An 18,137-nucleotide genomic window follows, 5' to 3' on the forward strand; every position below is an offset into this window, starting at 1 on the left:
GTAACAGAAAGTAATTTGCTGATCAAGCCAACTAAACGAGCAGTGATCTTTCTGTTTCAAAGCACAGGAACATCTTGTTTGGTAAAAAAGACCACAATGCTATCTTAACTAAATGCTAAAAGTTAAGTATCTACTGAATTTACAACCAAGCCTTCTGAAACCTCCTGAAGCAAGAGTTAAGAGCAACAGATCACCTCCGGCCCCAGCAGACATTTATTAGCCAGCTCAAAGAATGCGGCCTTGTGCAATTAAGGAACAAATAGCCCTGGTACACTTCCATCAGTGTACCAGGAATCTTCCGTATCCATGAGAGGTTTTTCCTTTAGATCTGGGCAGCTGGAGCATACTGCCTCCATCGTCTTTCAGGCAGTCGTGTATTGTGGAAGGATGGCTCGACAACCGAGGACGTGATTTGATAGCAATGAACAATCCAGGGTTAACACTTGTGACTAGGCCTGGCGTTCCTCCTTAAAACTGACCTTGGTATGTTGATAGAAGAAAGTGCATAACAAAAGCACAGAACTCAGCGCTGGAAAGTCCCTAAAACATCAAGACCATTGTACCAGCCTCCTTCGAATGCTTAACATCTTTTAACCAATCTTGTAACTACTTAAGGTGCATGGACAGTACAGTAGGACCAATTGTAAGTTGTTTTATTAGCGCGTGCTCTGCTAGAATAAGTATATAAGGAGTGTTGTGTTTATGAATAAAGGAGAACGACTATACTCACACTGAGATTTCATCGTTACTCGGGGTCCGCCTCCCACTCCCACATCTGGTAGCAGAGGATGGTTTACAGCTTTTTTAATTTCTCCGAGACTGCGGTAAGCAGCGAGAGGAGGGGGGAGTGGGAAACAACGGCTAAGGGAAGCGCTGCCTGGGCAAAAGCAGGGTAGACGCTGGTGTGAGGTCACTCCTCACCCCTTAGGCGCAGCTATGGAAACAGACGCTGCGGCCACATTGCTTGCAGGAATCCTCTCTAAGAGAGGGCATGATATACCCGCAAAGCAGGTAATAAGGTTGATACAGTTAGGTCAAAGATGGGGTCATTTTGAAGACCTGCATATGGTATTTTCAGTCTCGGACTGGCGAAACTGCGGAGAGACGTTATGGCAAAAAACTATTTTGGGATCAAAAAAGGAAGAAAAAGAGGTTAAAGCCATCCGTGGAGACTGGCGTCTTGTTTTAGAGACATTAAAAGAGATGAAGGGCATGAAAGGAACTGTCTGTAAAAATGTCGGCTCTAAAAAGCAGAGCAATCATTCCGAGCCGAGTGCAGGATCGTCAACAACTGCACTAACTCCCCACCTCCCTAAACTGGCTGCGCTTGCCTGTGCACCCTCCGACGGGAGGGCCGACAATCCCTTTGATCCGGGTCCGATAGTCACCGACAAGGAGCCCAATCCACCCCCTCCCTCCCCGCGTCGTCCCTCAGACCAATGGGTGCAAGCCAGGGGGGAGGCACAGGAGCAGGGAGAAGTTGAAATATTGCAAGCTTTGATCCATGCATGGCACGGCGGTCCGCGCTGGGAACTAATTAGTGACGAAGCAATAAAGGAGATGCTAAAAACTGTAAAAAGAGAACCAAGCCGCCCGGCCGAGGGCAGTACCCCCGCCCCCCCACCCCTCCAGCTCCCGCAGAGCGGCTCACCGCGGGGGGGCCTCTGCCCTAGGCTGAGGGGGGGGCCGCTCACCATCACCATTGCCGCCACAAAACCCAAGCAGTTTCAGCATTACAGAAGGGCCTGTTAACAGATACGATAAAAAATGGCTCAATTACCTACAACAACAGCTGGGATCATTTACCTATCAAGCACAGCTGGTAGCTGCTGCCCTGACTGTAATCTGGGACAGAAATACGTTTTGTTAGAGATGCGGCAAGGAGAGACATTTTAAAAGAGACTGCCACACGCAACACCAGGAGAGAGGGTCTAAAATCTGCGCTCAATGTGGAAAGGGCAAACATTTTACCAGTTGATGTAAATCAAAATGGGATAAGAACGGGACAGTATTGTCAGAAAACCAGGAATAAAGCATGGTAAAGAGGCACGTACCAAGGCAGCTGTGTTCCAAGCTGACTCTGTAGAGCATGGCTCACAAGGATTTGAGTCCATAAGAATCCCTGAAATACATTTGGCTTAGTCCCTACAAACTCGGCCTCTTGTCTTGAAGTGTAGTGTAACCCTTAGTTGTGCACGCTCCACTAATCTAGTGGGGGAGAGATGTGCTAAATGCAATGGGAATAGGCATTGGAATTATGAACGAGTGAAAAATTGGGTACATTGGAAAATTTAGTGGAAGACAAAATAGATCACGGGCATACAGTCCCATTTAATAGTCCTTGGAACACACCTGTATTTGTGATAAAAAAGAAATCTGGAAAACGGCGTTATTCATGTGACTTTTCTAGACAATGCATCTACGTATTTTAAGTGTTGTATGTTCCTGGTACCGTGTGTAGTTTAAATATCTGTAGCATGGAAAAATTGTGGATCCAATAGTGATAACAAACATCTTATGAATGTATTCGGCTAGCTGAGAAATGAGTGGTCGTGTGTGTGTGTTTGAAGTGCTTCAAACATTTGTAAGACTTAAAAATTGGATTTGATTAATCTTGAAAATATATCTTTGGGACCTTTCAATCTCAAATGTCCACTAAGCCGGCAAACAGGTAGATTTACCTGGGGATCTTTGGAATGAAAGGCTTCAGAAGGAAAAGTTTTAAAATACCTAGTAAAAGAAAAAAGTTTTAAAATGCCTAGCAAAACATGCAGCTGTATGTGTGTGAGTGCCCCCCCACCCCCCGCCCTCCCACCCTTCTCTTTCCTTTCTAAGTTTTTTTTTTTCTTTCAGCCTTGAAGAAGTCCAGAGGAGTTAACGGTGTTATCTCTCTAGGGGAATGCCAATTTGTGAGAACACTGTGCATTCCAGTCTCACTGGAACTAGTCAGCGGCTGCTGGGTCCTAGTGCAGACAACCTTTAGGGATAATTGAGGCAATGATAGAGGAAAATTTAAGTGATTCATTACGAATTATCGAGTGGATATTTTGCCACACTAACCCCCAAAAAAGTATAGTCACTAGATTTGAAATGATTACAATGATAATCACAGAGGGAAGAAAAAAGAACTGTTCAGTTATTAGGCCAAGGCTCGACAATCATTTACATCCCAATGACAAAAGCATATGCTAGGTGCTGCATGGCAAGTATTTTGAATTTACAAGTAGATCTAATAGATTATCCAGGAAGTATTGATATCCATTTACCAAGTCATGTTATTATTGAACATACCCATCAAGCATAAGTATATAAGGAGTGTTGTGTTTATGAATAAAGGAGAACGACTATACTCACATTGAGATTTCATCGTTACTCGGGGTCCGCCTCCCACTCCCACAGTGTATCACTGGTTCTGAAGCAGCTCCACTAAGGAAAGACGCTGTCATTCCCAGAAAGGTTCTGAGCTCCTTTACCATTCGTGGCATGAGTGTACAGCAAATAGCTTCCTTTTGGGTTGTCTGTGTCCTCTGGAGATCTCGAATTCAAGGTAAGTCATCACTGCATAGGCTGGGCCTTCTGCTGAAAGACTTGATACCTGCTCAGTCCAGAAGTTCAATAGGCTTACGGTCCATTGCCAAGTACAGAGGGAGAATAACCTCCCTTGACCTGCTGGTCACACCATTTCTGATACAAGCCAAGATGCCCTTGGCCTTCTTGGCCACCTGGGCACACTGCTGGCTCATGTTCAATCGGCTGTCAACCAACACCCCAGGACTTCTCCAGCACTGAATACAGTGTACCTGCCTTAATGGTCCAACTATTAAGCGTAAGTTTCTTAGTTTTAGATTTGGTAAGAAATGTACTAGCAATGCTATGCAAATCTTCCTCTGGGATGAAGGACAGCTAAAAGCTGAATACTGACTGGATTCAAGAAGAAGATATACTTTCTGCAGACAAGTCACTTGGCTTTATCAAATATGCATTAATTAGGACCTTTTAGTACTTAGCTCCACTGGGAGCCATCAGAAGCATTTACTACTTACAATCCAAAACAAAAATTCAGAAAAACAGAGCATAGGTACAAAGAAATGGAAACAAAAAGAGAGCAGTCTGCCCCAAATGCATTATCCCTAGATTCAGAAAACCAAGTTGCACTTCAGGATACCACTGACAAGCATGTCTTAAGAATTATAATAGGCTAGACTAAAATAACTTGTAAAGATAGACAGCAGTAAGAATTACATATTTGGTTTATTTTTAATTTTAATCTTGTCAGAGAAATCATGACACTGAAAACTGCCCAGCAATGACTTCCCTTTGTGATGAAGAAAGCCTGGAGCTGGCTATCAACTAGTTAAACCACAACAACAAAACCCCAAAACGACATATTATTCCAATAGAAAAAGTAGAACAAAAGAGACCAGAAATACCAGTTACTGTGATACAAGAAAACATTGGTTGCAGTAAATTGCTAGGGCTCTCAAAGCAGCAATTTTCAGGCTATGGAAAGACATTGCCATGTTCTTTCAGATACAAATGTTGGAAAAAAAGGTCTTTGTTTGATAGGCAGAGTCATCCCCACACCTCAGCTACAACCTAACACCGCTCTGGGGAGGTTGCTTACTCTTAATGTAACTCTACATTCACAGCTAGAGCCATTCCTGTTCCTTAATTAGTTGCAGTTCTCTGCTTCCAAACACAGAAGATGGAACTGGTAAGAATCAAGCCAGAAAAAGCATTTCCAATGCAAAGACGCAATTCTAAACAACAAATACCTTAAAAGAAAATTTCCCCTTTAGTTCAGAATATCCTTTCATAGTATTTCATCTTTTTAAGTTTTCTCCCTCTTCTATCCATAACTGATCCTATTCTATTTACACAAGTAAAAAAATCTGATACAAATACCACTACGTCAAATTGAATATTATGATGAGAATCTACCCCTTAAAATCCCGAGGTGAGCAAAGCATTTATTTATTCTTGAGGTCTGATTAAAGCTGTTAAACATGCAAGTGTTCTGGATTATTTTTAATTACTAGAATATATACTCTGACTCAGGAGTTACTGTGAAGGCCATCATGACAAGATTTAGGAAAGGCTGGGCAAAGCTAGTTAAAAAATAACAAGCAGACGGTAGATAAAGAGAAGTGGGGGGACTAGAAACTGTTTGCGCCAGACACACATCCTGGGACGGGAAATCACATCCTGGAAAGAAAACAATGTACAGATAAGAGATTGCAGCATGTGCAAACGGTCAGGTAGAGACAGCGTGGAACCTATCAGAATGTAACACAACCTGTAGATACTGAATATACCCCTAGAGTAACCAATGAGCTTGCAACTAATAATTTTGTATGTACCCGCTTTTACTATAAATGTAACCCCACAGATACAAACGGGGTCGCTCTCCTGTGTGGGGCGGCCCTGGCCGGCCAGTCTGTTTTTTTAAACCTCTCGTGCAAGAAAATAAATTTTGTACTTTGTTTTTGTACCCGCTTGCCGTGCCCGTCTCGTCCTTTAGACTCTGGACCCTTACATTTTTGGGGGCTCGTCCGGGAGCTAATGGCGAAACAGCACTCTGTGAATGATCCTCCAGAGGTAAGTCAGTACTATTTATTGTTTACCAGAGCTCCGTCTGTAGGCTCAAAGGGAAGAAACTGGATGCAGTATTGCTTCCCAGAGCCAGAGTCGGTGTGGGGACGCCCCACCACTCCCTGGAGGGAGAGGATAGGGGTTTACCCCGTTCCCCTCCCACTCTGAGTCTGTCTTGGTCTCTGTCGGTTTTGAATTTAAATTTCTGTCTTCAGTCGTTGACGTGTCGTGATCACTGGATTATTGGATATAGTTTGCTTATCGGTTGTCTGATTTTTCTGTGTTGTCTCATAGTTTTTGAAGTGGGTCAAAGTAAAAGCAAAAAGGCGGCAATGCCGCTAGAATTGGTCGTGCAGCATTTCAAAGATTATCAGGCACGGGCTGCGCCATCAGGAGATACGGTTTATGTAGGAAAATTGAAAATATTTTGCCAACTCGAGTGGCTGACGTTTCAGACAGGCTGGCCACCTGAAGGAACGTTCGCCCTCGCCCAAATTTATTTGACCCAAGGAAAGGTGTTCGATAACCACCCAGACCAAATTCCTTATATTGTAGCGTGGCGCTATCTAGTGGAGGAGCCACCCTTGTGGTTAAAACCCCACTTACCTCCCGCTAACCAAACTGCCTCTCTCCCCTTGAGGCAAGCTCCACCAAAGCGGGAGAAGGTAAAAACAGAATCGAGGCCCATTTTGCCTCCACCAGAAGATGAAACTGATTTACCCCCTCCATATCAGAACCGAAATCAGAATCTGGGAAATAATCAAGGGCAGGAAGAACTCCTAAGTCCTCCCAAAACATGGTCCGGGTCAGTTTACAACCTCCAAATAGACCATGAGCCAGTATCCCAATCGGGACCTGGCTCATCGTCATCAGGATTGCACCCGTCCTTGCTGAAAGAAAAGCCCAATGAGTCTGATCGATCCGTAACACCCTCGGCACCAATGCTACCGCTTAGAGAGGTAGTGCTGCCAGAGGGCAGGGGATCCCCATATATGGTTTATGCCCCCTTCTCATCCTCAGATATTTATAATTGGAAACAATAACATAAACCCTTTTCGGAGAATCCACAAGACCTCATTTGGCTTCTCGAAATGTTTTCCTTACCCATCAGCCCACCTGGGTTGATATTCAGCAACTATTAATGGCTCTCTTTACTGTGGAAGAGAGAGATCGCATCCTAAGGGAAACCCATAAAGAAGCGGCTGAGAGGACGGGGCAACAACTGGATGTCTGCCCTGTCCCAAGGAGCCACCGGACTGGAACCCGAACACAGCAGAAGGTAGGGAGAGTCTACGTTTCTACTGCCAGATTTTATTAGGCGGACTTCGTGCCGCAGCCCGAAAACCCATCAATCTGTCTAAAATTAGTGCAGTAATTCAAGGGAAAGATGAGTCCCCAGCAGCCTTTTTAGAAAGACTCTTAGAAGCATATAAAACATATAGCCCCATAAACCTGGAAGTACCTGAAAACCAAAGAGCAATTAACATGGCCTTCGCTAGTCAGTCAGCCCCCGATATTAGGCGAAAATTGCAGAAGATAGAGGGGTTTGAAGGGAAGAATCTAACTGAGTTGGTAGGAATAGCAGAGAAAGTTTATAACAATAGAGACTTGCAAGAGGAAGACAGACAGACAAAGAGAATAGTAAAAATTCTGGCTCTACATGAGACAGGAAAACAGTCAAATGCATCGACAACCTGGAAAAATTGACCAAGGGAAACAGGGCCACCTGGAAAGCCAGGACAGACTGTTCAGCTAGACCCAGACCAGTGTGCATACTGTAAAGCAAAAGGACATTGGATCAAAGATTGCCCCTAAGAAGAAAACCCCGGCACTAACAACGAGAGACTGATGGGGCCGTGGCTCAGATCCCCTCCCTGAGCCTCAGGTAACTATTGAAGTGGAGGGGAAACCTATAGACTTCGTTGCAGATACAGGGGCCCAGTTCTCATCACTAATAAAGCCCCTAGGAAAATTATCTAATGAGAAAATATGGGTACAAGGCGTCAATGGGACGGAGGAACACTCCTGGACCACCGAGAGGACGCTAAATTTAGCCTCCGGGACAGTAAAACATCGATTCTTGGTGCTACCAAATGCCCTGTATAACCTTTTGGGGAGGGACCTCCTCCATAAATTAAAAGCAGGAATCCAGTTCTCAGAAAGCGACCTGACTGTCACCATGGGGCAACCTGTAGTACAAATGTTAGTCTCAGCTGTCGACGAACATATGATTTATGAGCCTGAATATCGGCCGCCCGATGATCTGCTGCAGGATCTCGTGGCAGAATTCCCTGATGTGTGGGCAGAGGGGAAGCCGCCCAGACTAGCTGTAAATCGACCACCAGTAGTAGTAGTACACCTTAAAACTAACGCGACGCCGGCACGAGTTCGACAATACTCCATCCCCTAGACAGCGAAAGAAGGGATCAGAAAGCATATCGACCGCCTTAGACAATATGGCATTCTGACGACATGCCAATCACCCTGGAATACCCCCCTGTTACCAGTTAAGAAGTCGGAGACGGGTGACTACCGTCCGGTCCAGGATCTGCAAGAAGTAAACAAGCGAGTTGAAGATATTCATCCGACAGTCCCAAACCCGTACACGCTACTTTCACTCTTGGGACCAAAACGGGTCATATATACTGTTTTAGACTTAAAAGGTGCCTTTTTCTGTATCCCGCTTGCAAAGCAGTCACAGCCATTCTTTGCCTTCGAGTGGACAGATCCGCAAGAAGGATTCCAAGGACAACTTACATGGACAAGACTCCCCCAGGGGTTCAAGAATTCGCCCACCATATTTGACGAAGCACTCCACGAAGATCTGTGAGACTATAGGACACAGAACTCCGAAATCACCCTGCTACAATATGTAGATGACCTGCTCATCGCCGCCGAAACCTTTGAGGCCTGCCCGCGCGGTACTAAAAACCCGTTACAAATGCTACAATAGAAAGGCTACAGGGTTTCAGCGAAAAAGGCCCAGATATGCCAGAAACATGCTACTTATCTGGGATTTGATCTGCATGAAGGAGCTCGCACTTTAACGGAATTGCGGAAGAGAGTAATAACCCGATACCCTCAACCAACCACTGCAAAACAAGTAAGAGAATTCCTTGGGACTGTGGGATATTGTAGAGTTTGGATTCCCCGGTTTGCAGAGATAGCTCGACCCCTATATAATCTCATCAAAGGCAATCCTACATCCATCAGCTGGCCCCCAGAGGCAGAAAAATCTTTCAGAGAATTCCAGTCTGCATTACTCAGTGCGCCTGCCTTAGCCATTCCCGACATAACCAAACCCTTCCATCTCTATGTAGATGAGAAAGCAGGGGTGGCAAAAGGGGTCCTGACTCAGAAACTGGGACCGTGGCAGAGGCCGGTAGCCTACTTCAGTAAGAAATTGGATGCTGTGGCAGCAGGATTTCCTCCTTGCCTCCGAATAATTGCAGCCACAGCCCAGTTAGTCAAAGATGCAAGTAAGCTGACTTTAGGACACGATCTTATTCTCACAACAACTCATGCCATTGAAAGCCTGCTCTGTACTCCACCAGACAAATGGATCACCAATGCGAGACTCACGGGCTACCAGGCACTCCTCCTCAACAAACCAAAGATCACCTTCAGACCACCGGCTGTCTTAAATCCAGCCACCCTCCTGCCTGAAGAACTGGACGATCAACCTCATGACTGTGGAGAGGTCCTCGCTCAGATCACCGGAGTGCGACCAGATCTCAAAGACATCCCACTCTCGCATGCAGAGATAGTTCGGTTTACAGACATGGCGCTATCTATAAAGAACGGGGGCTGTTAACGGCAGAGGGGAAAGGAATCAAGAATAAAGGCGAAATACTACCCCTCCTGCAGGCCATTTGGGAGCCCAAGCAAGTGGCAGTGATACACTGCCCCGGGCACCAGAAAGGTACCGACAAAGTCGCCATAGACAACCAACTTGCAGATAAGACTGTGAAACGAGCTGCACAGGAAATTAACGCAGTACAGATGCTAACTACAGTACCTGAACTGGTGTTACCTGAAAAGCCAGAGTACTCCATGAAAGACTTAGCCTATGTAAATAAATGGAAAGGCAAAGGTCACACAGAGTCCTGGGCAAAGACAGACACGGGGAAAATTATTCTCCCACATAGGTTGGGAAAAAAATTAATAAACCAGATACACTAGGGCACACATTTAGGGACTCGAAAACTTAAAGAACTAATTGGAAGCTGATATCAAATATTAAAACTTAAACAGATCATAGCAGACGTTGTAAATAGGTGTCCGCAATGTCAGATGGTAAATGCCAACCCGAAACCAGTCAAACAGGGGAAAAGACAAAGGGGTAAAGAGCCAGGAATATATTGGGAAGTAGATTTTACAGAAATGAAGCCGGGAAAATTCGGGTACAAATACTTGTATTTATAGATACCTTTTCGGGCTGGGTAGAAGCATTTCCTACAAAACACGAAACACCAAATATAGTAGCAAAAAAATTGTTAGAAGAGATTGTACCCCGGTTTGGACTATCCATAGCAATCGGGACTGATAATGGGCCTGCGTTTGTGAGTACAGTCTCCCAAGCTTTAGCAACAGCAATAAATGCCAATTGGAACCTGCACTGTGCCTATAGGCCACAAAGCTCAAGCCAAGTAGAAAGAATGAATCGGACATTAAAAGAAACACTGACTAAATTAATTTTAAAAACTGGCGGTGGATGGGTAGACCTCCTGCCCTTTGCCTTATTGCAAGTACGGTGCACCCCCTATGTTAACCATATTACCCCCTTTGAAATCCTGTTCGGGCGACCACCACCTTTATGTCCACGCCTGCAAGAAGTAGCATTAGCTGAAATATCTGACCAAGCTGTACTCCAGTCCTTACAGGGGACCTTAAAGGCGATACATGAGAAAGCGTGAACTGCATTCATCACAGGAGCAGCCAACCCACATCTGTACCAACTTGGTGATCTGGTATGGGTCCGCCAGCATCAAGTAGGAAACCTGGAACCCCGCTGGAAGGGACCATACACAGTCATCCTGATGACACCTACGGCAGTAAAAGTAGACAGCCTGAAGCCCTGGATCCACGCATCCCACGTCAAGAGAGCAACAAAAGAAGACACGCAGGTGCCAACGTGGGAACCGGTGCAGAATTCATCCGACAACTATGGACTAAAACTAAAACTCAGAAGGGTAAAACCCTAAACCAGGTATTATTGTCAATTACTATTACGCTTATAACAATTCCAGGTACAGAGGGAAACCCATATCAACCTATGAATGGGAGATGGACCTTGACAGATACTCAGACCGGCCAAATCTTAGCAGAAGTCAATACAACAGAACAACCGGTCTTTAGAATTGATCTTTGTAAACTGATAAGTAGTATTGACACAGGTTTGAGCATGAAGGAAGGAATCCGTACCATCAATGATCCGGGAAACTATCATTTCGCTCCAGGAGTTCGCCCTGCCAGATGCGGGGAACCTAATGTAGAAATGGCCCTCCAATATACTCAGTTTTTCCTCTGCCCAGCCGATGGAGGACCCAACTGTCAGGGTGCAGGGAATTACCATTGTGCTAGTTGGGGGTGTGAGACAATTGCACCTTGGACCGACCATGACGCCTATATATCCTTCAGTCGGACCGGTAGGCCTAAAGCCTGTAACTACGGCAGCCTAGGAACTTGTAACCCCATAGAGATCAAAATAAAACTCTGGCAGCCGATCCTCGGGGAAGGGTGGGACCTTGGATGAACCTGGGGAATTAGAGCATATATCAGCAGAAGAGACACAGGTACAGAATTCACTGTCCAACGTCGACCACTCCCTTACATACAACAAGGAATAGGGCCCGACAAAGAAATCTTTGAACATAGTCTCCCTAGACCTCCTATAGATCGAGAACCCATAAACAACCCGAGAACCACAAGCAGGCCAACTGAGCCTGAACGAGAAAACCCAGTCAATGAACAATACAGGGACCTTGTAAAAGTAGTAGATGCCACTTTTGATTATCTAAATATGACCCAGCCAAATACAACAAACGAATGTTGGCTATGTTTAGATCCCAGACCCCCTTATTATTTTGGAATCAGGACTATAGTCGGGGGCCTTACTAATGTCACAGATTGGCAAGTGTCCATGGGTAGACGGGATAATCACTCTCCAGGAAGTACACGGGAAAGGAACTTGTCTAGTGTCAGAGAAGTACCCTATAAAAAAAATCACCATATAAGAATTATTGTAACCAAACCATTACCTTACCGAGGAGTAATGACAACGAAGAGAACAACCTCTTATATAAAGGACCTAACAACACATGGTTTGCTTGCACCAAGGGACTAACCCCCTGCATATACCGTGCATGTTTCCATGTAAACCCAGAGCTCTGCCTAATAGTACAATTACTTCCGCAAGTTTATTATTTCAGCGGGCAGGCAGGATGGGAACACCTTCTACAGAACCAACCACGACAAAAACGAGCAGTGCCAATTCTAATCCCGGCTCTTACAACCACAGGCATAGCAGGATTGACGGGGTTAGGTATTGCCTCGCTAGTAAATAATGATGTTCAGTTTAAGAGGCGCTCTGAACAGGTAGATCTAGATATCCAATGACTGCATTTTCTATTGAAAGGCTCCAAGAGCAAGTGGGATCATTAGCGGAAGTAGCCCTGAAAAATCAGAGAGGTTTAGATTTAATCTTCTTAAGAGAAGGAGGATTATGTGCAGCCTTAGGAGAACGATATTGTTTCTACATAAACCAGTCCGGGGTTATTAAAGAAACTTTACAAAAAGTTAATGAGAGCCTCTTACATAGAGAAAAAGAAAGACAAGAATCCGGAACTTGGTACGAGCGTATGTTTAATTGGTCCCCCTGGCTAACGTCACTCATAACAGCACTAGCAGGACCCCTCATATTGCTTCTATTATTACTATTAATAGGACCATGCCTGATAAACGCCCTCATGAGATTTGTGCAGGATCGAATTGGACCAGTGAGAATGTTAGTGTTACAGACACAATACAGCCCCCTCTATACCGAAGACGAGGAGTCAAAGAATTGACTCAGTCTCAAAGAAAAGAGGGGAATGTGATGGCCATCATGACAAGATTTAGGAAAGGCTGGGCAAAGCTAGTTAAAAAATAACAAGCAGACGGTAGATAAAGAGAAGTGGGGGGACTAGAAACTGTTTGCGCCAGACACATCCTGGGACGGGAAATCACATCCTGGAAAGAAAACAATGTACAGATAAGAGATTGCAGCATGTGCAAACGGTCAGGTAGAGACAGCGTGGAACCTATCAGAATGTAACACAACCTGTAGATACTGAATATACCCCTAGAGTAACCAATGAGCTTGCAACTAATAATTTTGTATGTACCCGCTTTTACTATAAATGTAACCCCACAGATACAAACGGGGTCGCTCTCCTGTGTGGGGCGGCCCTGGCCGGCCAGTCTGTTTTTTTAAACCTCTCGCGCAAGAAAATAAATTTTGTACTTTGTTTTTCTACCCGCTTGCCGTGCCCGTCTCGTCCTTTAGACTCTTGACCCTTACAGTTACCAGCTCCCACACGCTTTCAACGAATCACAACCTCTCTATAATATAATCATCTTTTTTCATAGTAGTATAACTGCAACGAATTTGGGGTACTTTGAACTCAAACACGGCTCTATTTGTTTTTAAGGAACTTGCTCAGGTATTTTTAGCACCAGTAAAAAAAAAAAAAAAAAAAAAAAAACAAAAAACCCAGGACTTTAAATGGACTGGACAGAATTTGTGGTGTAATCTCTACAACTACTATATAATTCTGAGTGCTCTCTGCAAAGAAGTTCAGCGTTACGAAAGAAATAAGAGGAGTCCAACAAACAGTTATTGCTTCTATGAAGGCAGTCTCACCCCACACTTTCCCCGGCTTACAAATGGACTAAGTTATCTCTTGCTAAATGACAGATTCATCTATATGATAAGAGAGGCACAACAATCATAAGTTACTTCACTGAGCTGGTTAATCGTGGAGGCATTCACTAAAAAAATGACTATGCCATTTTAACACGATGCAATCTTCAGCTGCTAGTTAGTACCCAGTTTTAACTGGGGGTGGGGGGCTGGAAATAATCAGAGAATGAAACATTTTTAAGAGATTTTCTTCTTATGTTAGATCTAGTTACGCCAGTTTGCCCATTCAAAAAGCAGATGAACACTGAAATGATCCATTCTTTTAACTTTTTTTTGTGTGCCTTGTAATGGATAGTCATACTTACTTTCTTAATTTTAAAATTATTTTATTTCACAGAATCACAGAATCACAGAATAACCAGGTTGGAAGAGACCCACCGGATCACCGAGTCCAACCGTTCCTACCAAACACTAAACCATATCCCTCAGCACCTCGTCCACCCGTGCCTTAAACACCTCCAGGGAAGGTGACTCAACCACCTCCCTGGGCAGCCTGTTCCAGTGCCCAATGACCCTTTCTGTAAAGAATTTTTTCCTAACGTCTAGCCTAAACCTCCCCTGTCGGAGCTTGAGGCCATTCCCTCTTGTCCTGTCCCCTGTCACTTGGGAGAAGAGGCCAGCACCCTCCTCTCTACAACGTCCTTTCAGGTAGTTGTAGAGAGCAATGAGGTCACCCCTCAGCCTCCTCTTCTCCAGGCTAAACAACCCCAGCTCTCTCAGCCGTTCCTCATAAGGCCTGTTCTCCAGCCCTTTCACCAGCTTTGTTGCTCTTCTCTGTACTCTCTCCAGAGCCTCAACATCCTTCTTGTGGTGAGGGGCCCAGAACTGAACACAGTATTCGAGGAGCGGTCTCACCAGTGCCGAGTACAGAGGGAGGATAACCTCCCTGGACCTGCTGGTCACGCCGTTTCTGATACAAGCCAAGATGCCATTGGCCTTCTTGGCCACCTGGGCACACTGCTGGCTCATATTCAGTCGGCTGTCAACCAACACCCCCAGGTCCCTCTCCTCCAGGCAGCTTTCTAGACAGACTTCTCCCAGTCTGTAGCACTGCATAGGGTTGTTGTGCCCCAAGTGCAGGACCCGGCATTTGGCCTTGTTAAACCTCATGCCATTGGACTCTGCCCAGCGGTCCAGCCTGTTCAGATCCCTTTGCAGAGCCTCCTGACCCTCCAGCAGATCGACACTTCCACCCAGCTTAGTGTCATCCGCAAACTTGCTAAGGGTGCATTCGATGCCTTCATCCAGGTCATTGATGAAGACATTGAACAGGGCTGGACCCAGCACTGAGCCCTGGGGAACCCCACTTGTCACTGGCCTCCAGCTGGATTTCACACCATTTACCACCACTCTCTGGGCCCGGCCATCCAACCAGTTTTCCACCCAGGAGAGTGTGCGCCTGTCCAGCCCAGAGGCTGACAGTTTCTCAAGCAGAACGCTGTGAGAAACTGTGTCAAAGGCTTTGCTGAAGTCCAGGAAGACCACATCCACAGCCTTTCCCTCATCCAGTAGCCGGGTCACTTTGTCATAGAAGGCGATCAGGTTAGTCTGGCAAGACCTGCCTTTTGTGAACCCATGTTGACTGGGCCTGATCACCCGGTTCTCTTGCATGTGCTTCATGATAGCACTCAAGATCACCTGTTCCATGACTTTCCCTGGCACTGAGGTCAGACTGACAGGCCTGTAGTTTCCTGGGTCCTCCCTGCGGCCCTTTTTGTAGATGGGCACAACATCAGCCAGCCTCCAGTCCAGTGGGACTTCCCCAGTCTTCCAGGACTGTTGGAAGATGATGGAAAGGGGTTTGGCCAGCACATCCGCCATTTTTTAAGTAATAGACAGAGTACGCGTTCTTATTATATAGTTCCCAATACCTTGAAATTATCATCCTGTTACAACTAACAACACAACACATTTCTATTTATTTGGGGGTAGATTTTTGAAGGTTACTGCTATCACAAGGAAAATACACCTTCTTTCAAAAGGCCAAATAGGAACTTATGCACTATCCTATATAATAGCCTACCAGTTGTTTCAGTATGAAGTTTGGAAGGATTAGAGGTAGTAACTAGGGGACACTATAGTGATCATTAAGCACTAAGCCAGAAACGCTGGGGTCTAACTATATAAGATCATTAAACACATTTTGGGTTGGGTTTTGCTTGGGTTTTTTTTATTTAAAAAAAATACTCATTACAATCTAGAACAAAAACGTGATATCCATGCAGAATTTTGGTAACTGCTTGTTGACCATCTGAATGGTTGTGCTGGTTCCAGTGGCTCCCTGCCACCCACCCACCATGCAAACTGCCGTACGATTTAGGCCAGCCTGTAGTTGTCTCTCACAAGTCCATTTCATCATGGACTTGATATACCCTGCAGATTAAGGGTCCAAAGCAGCTGGCTCATACACTCAACATATTGTTAGGAATTCTGCCTTATGATTTTAAATAATTAGAGGTGGAAAATTTTGTCTTTATACTTAGCCCAACTGACAAACACCAAATCCCTCATCGGAAAGATACAAATCAAGACGGAAACAGCACTTGGAGGCTGCGTGTGGGTCAACCAATCAGATGGTGGTTGCTAGTGCTTGCAAGCACGTGGACAATAGGCTTGGACCAATCAGGTTGCTGTGGGAGGAGCGTGGACAGATGAGCAAAGATATATAAACCAGTAAATTGCAACAATAAACGTCTCCGCTTTTACATCTATCTAGAGGCCATCTCATCAGCCATTCCCGCATCCCTCATTTCCCTAGTTTTAACTTCGGATCCATAAGAAATATATGAAGCAATAAAGCTTTCTGCAATTTAAATATTTAGTTAAACACAAAAGGTACACTGGTCACACCAGTAACAATTTAATAATTATATTGTTTAGTATAGTCCATCACAAGAGAGAGACAGGTTGAAAAAAAAAAAAAAATCAAGTTCAGATCACCTTGTAGTGAAAATGCATACTGAAATCCTTCGCCTATTGCTTAAGTTAAGGTCAAGTGCATTGAAAATACAGTCCAAGCACACATTCTTCTTTAGTTCAAATGCATCAACCGAAAAATGGCCATCTTCAATGGGTCTGGCATAACGTAATTTTAAGGCATACCCAACTCCTTTTTCACTTCACATTTATTATCAAACACAGAGCTGACATTTGTCTTTTCACCTTTTAGAATCATGTGTTATTCACCTGTTTTTCTTTTAACACAATGCTGATACTTGATCATACTATAAGCCTCTTGTTTGCATTTATTCCGATACAAAGATTTCTAAACCAGAGCAATATATATCTCTGGTAACGAGAACTGTTTTTCCTTAGAAGGACACCACTTCCTTGCAAAGACTAACCTTTAAAGTGCAATTAATGTATTTTGGGTTCTGACCGGGTCTCTGAATCAGATCTTAAATCCAAAAAAAAGTTAAAGTATGGCATTAATAACAATGCTGATTTGTAAAAGGAAAGATGCAGTAGAAAGGATCTCCATTCATTTCCTTTTATAAGGCCTTCAGTCTGGAAGTGTGGTATTTTTTATTTCAGTGATAAATCTAGAAACGCTTAAGCTATTACAAAGAATTACATCCTATTGATGAAATGCTGCAGAGCCATTCTATTGCAGTCTCATGGGGAAAAGACACAGTGAATAATAAGAAATCATATGAAGACAAACATCTTAATTAGCTAGATTATACTATAATTCTGTTGTAAATTTTGTAGCACTATTACAAACTGTTTAACATAAGAGTTCAAAAGACAGCCATCCAGTAAATACATTGTAAAATACTGTAATAGATAAGAGCCTAATCCTATTCCCATTAAATTCTCATTGACTATAGAAAGAAACCCAATATGCAAGGTCAGCTATAATTCCAAACTTCTTCTTTTATATCTTCATTTGGGAAGCGATGAGTATCCATAAATCCACTACGTATAACTAAAGTTAACTAGCATTTACCTCATTTCCATACTTCGTTTTGCCTCATCCCTCGTTAGTGATTATCAAGAAAAAACTGTAGAAACTGAGAATGTTTTAAGCGCTAAATTTTTGATGTTTTCTGGAGGTATTCTTACAGAACTTACTTGAGCAGTCAGTATCTCTGCGCACCTCTCAGCCAGTGCTACTTTTATTTACTGATTTGCAGGCCTAGATTTTCTGAAAACTTTCAGTATGCAGAAATGCCCATAATACTGAGCAGCTGGAAGGGGAGGAATAAATAGTTCCTGCTATATAAAGGACATGAGCAGTTTCCTCCTTCCCAGCTTAAAAAAAACCAACAAGTGCTGCACTTTATCCAATTTCTAAACCCTTTTCATTACAGAAAAACAAGTCAGCTTGTTATAAAAACGGTGAAAATTTTTTTCATGAAGGATCTTCAGGACTCTCAAAATTATTTTATAGTGACATTTTTATTTTTTCTTCCTCTGCTTTCTTTTATTAGCACATTTTAGTAATTTAGTATACTTCCTCAGAACTGTCCACAAGTGAATTTGGTTTCAGTTTCCTTGATCAAATCCAGAAAAAAAAGTTTTACAGGACTTCAGACATGTATCTGTGCATGATTTATAACTTGCTTATTAGATATCAGCT

The 18,137-nt window shown here is 44.0% G+C and overlaps 1 pseudogene; it reads left to right on the forward strand.

Annotated features, from left to right (window-relative positions):
* The first annotated feature begins 5,924 nt into the window (after positions 1–5,924).
* LOC138733819 (uncharacterized) lies at positions 5,925–11,244 on the forward strand (annotated as a pseudogene).
* The last annotated feature ends 6,893 nt before the right edge of the window (positions 11,245–18,137 follow it).

Source organism: Phaenicophaeus curvirostris (assembly GCF_032191515.1).
Source record: "Phaenicophaeus curvirostris isolate KB17595 chromosome W unlocalized genomic scaffold, BPBGC_Pcur_1.0 scaffold_35, whole genome shotgun sequence".
NCBI lineage: Eukaryota > Metazoa > Chordata > Aves > Cuculiformes > Cuculidae > Phaenicophaeus > Phaenicophaeus curvirostris.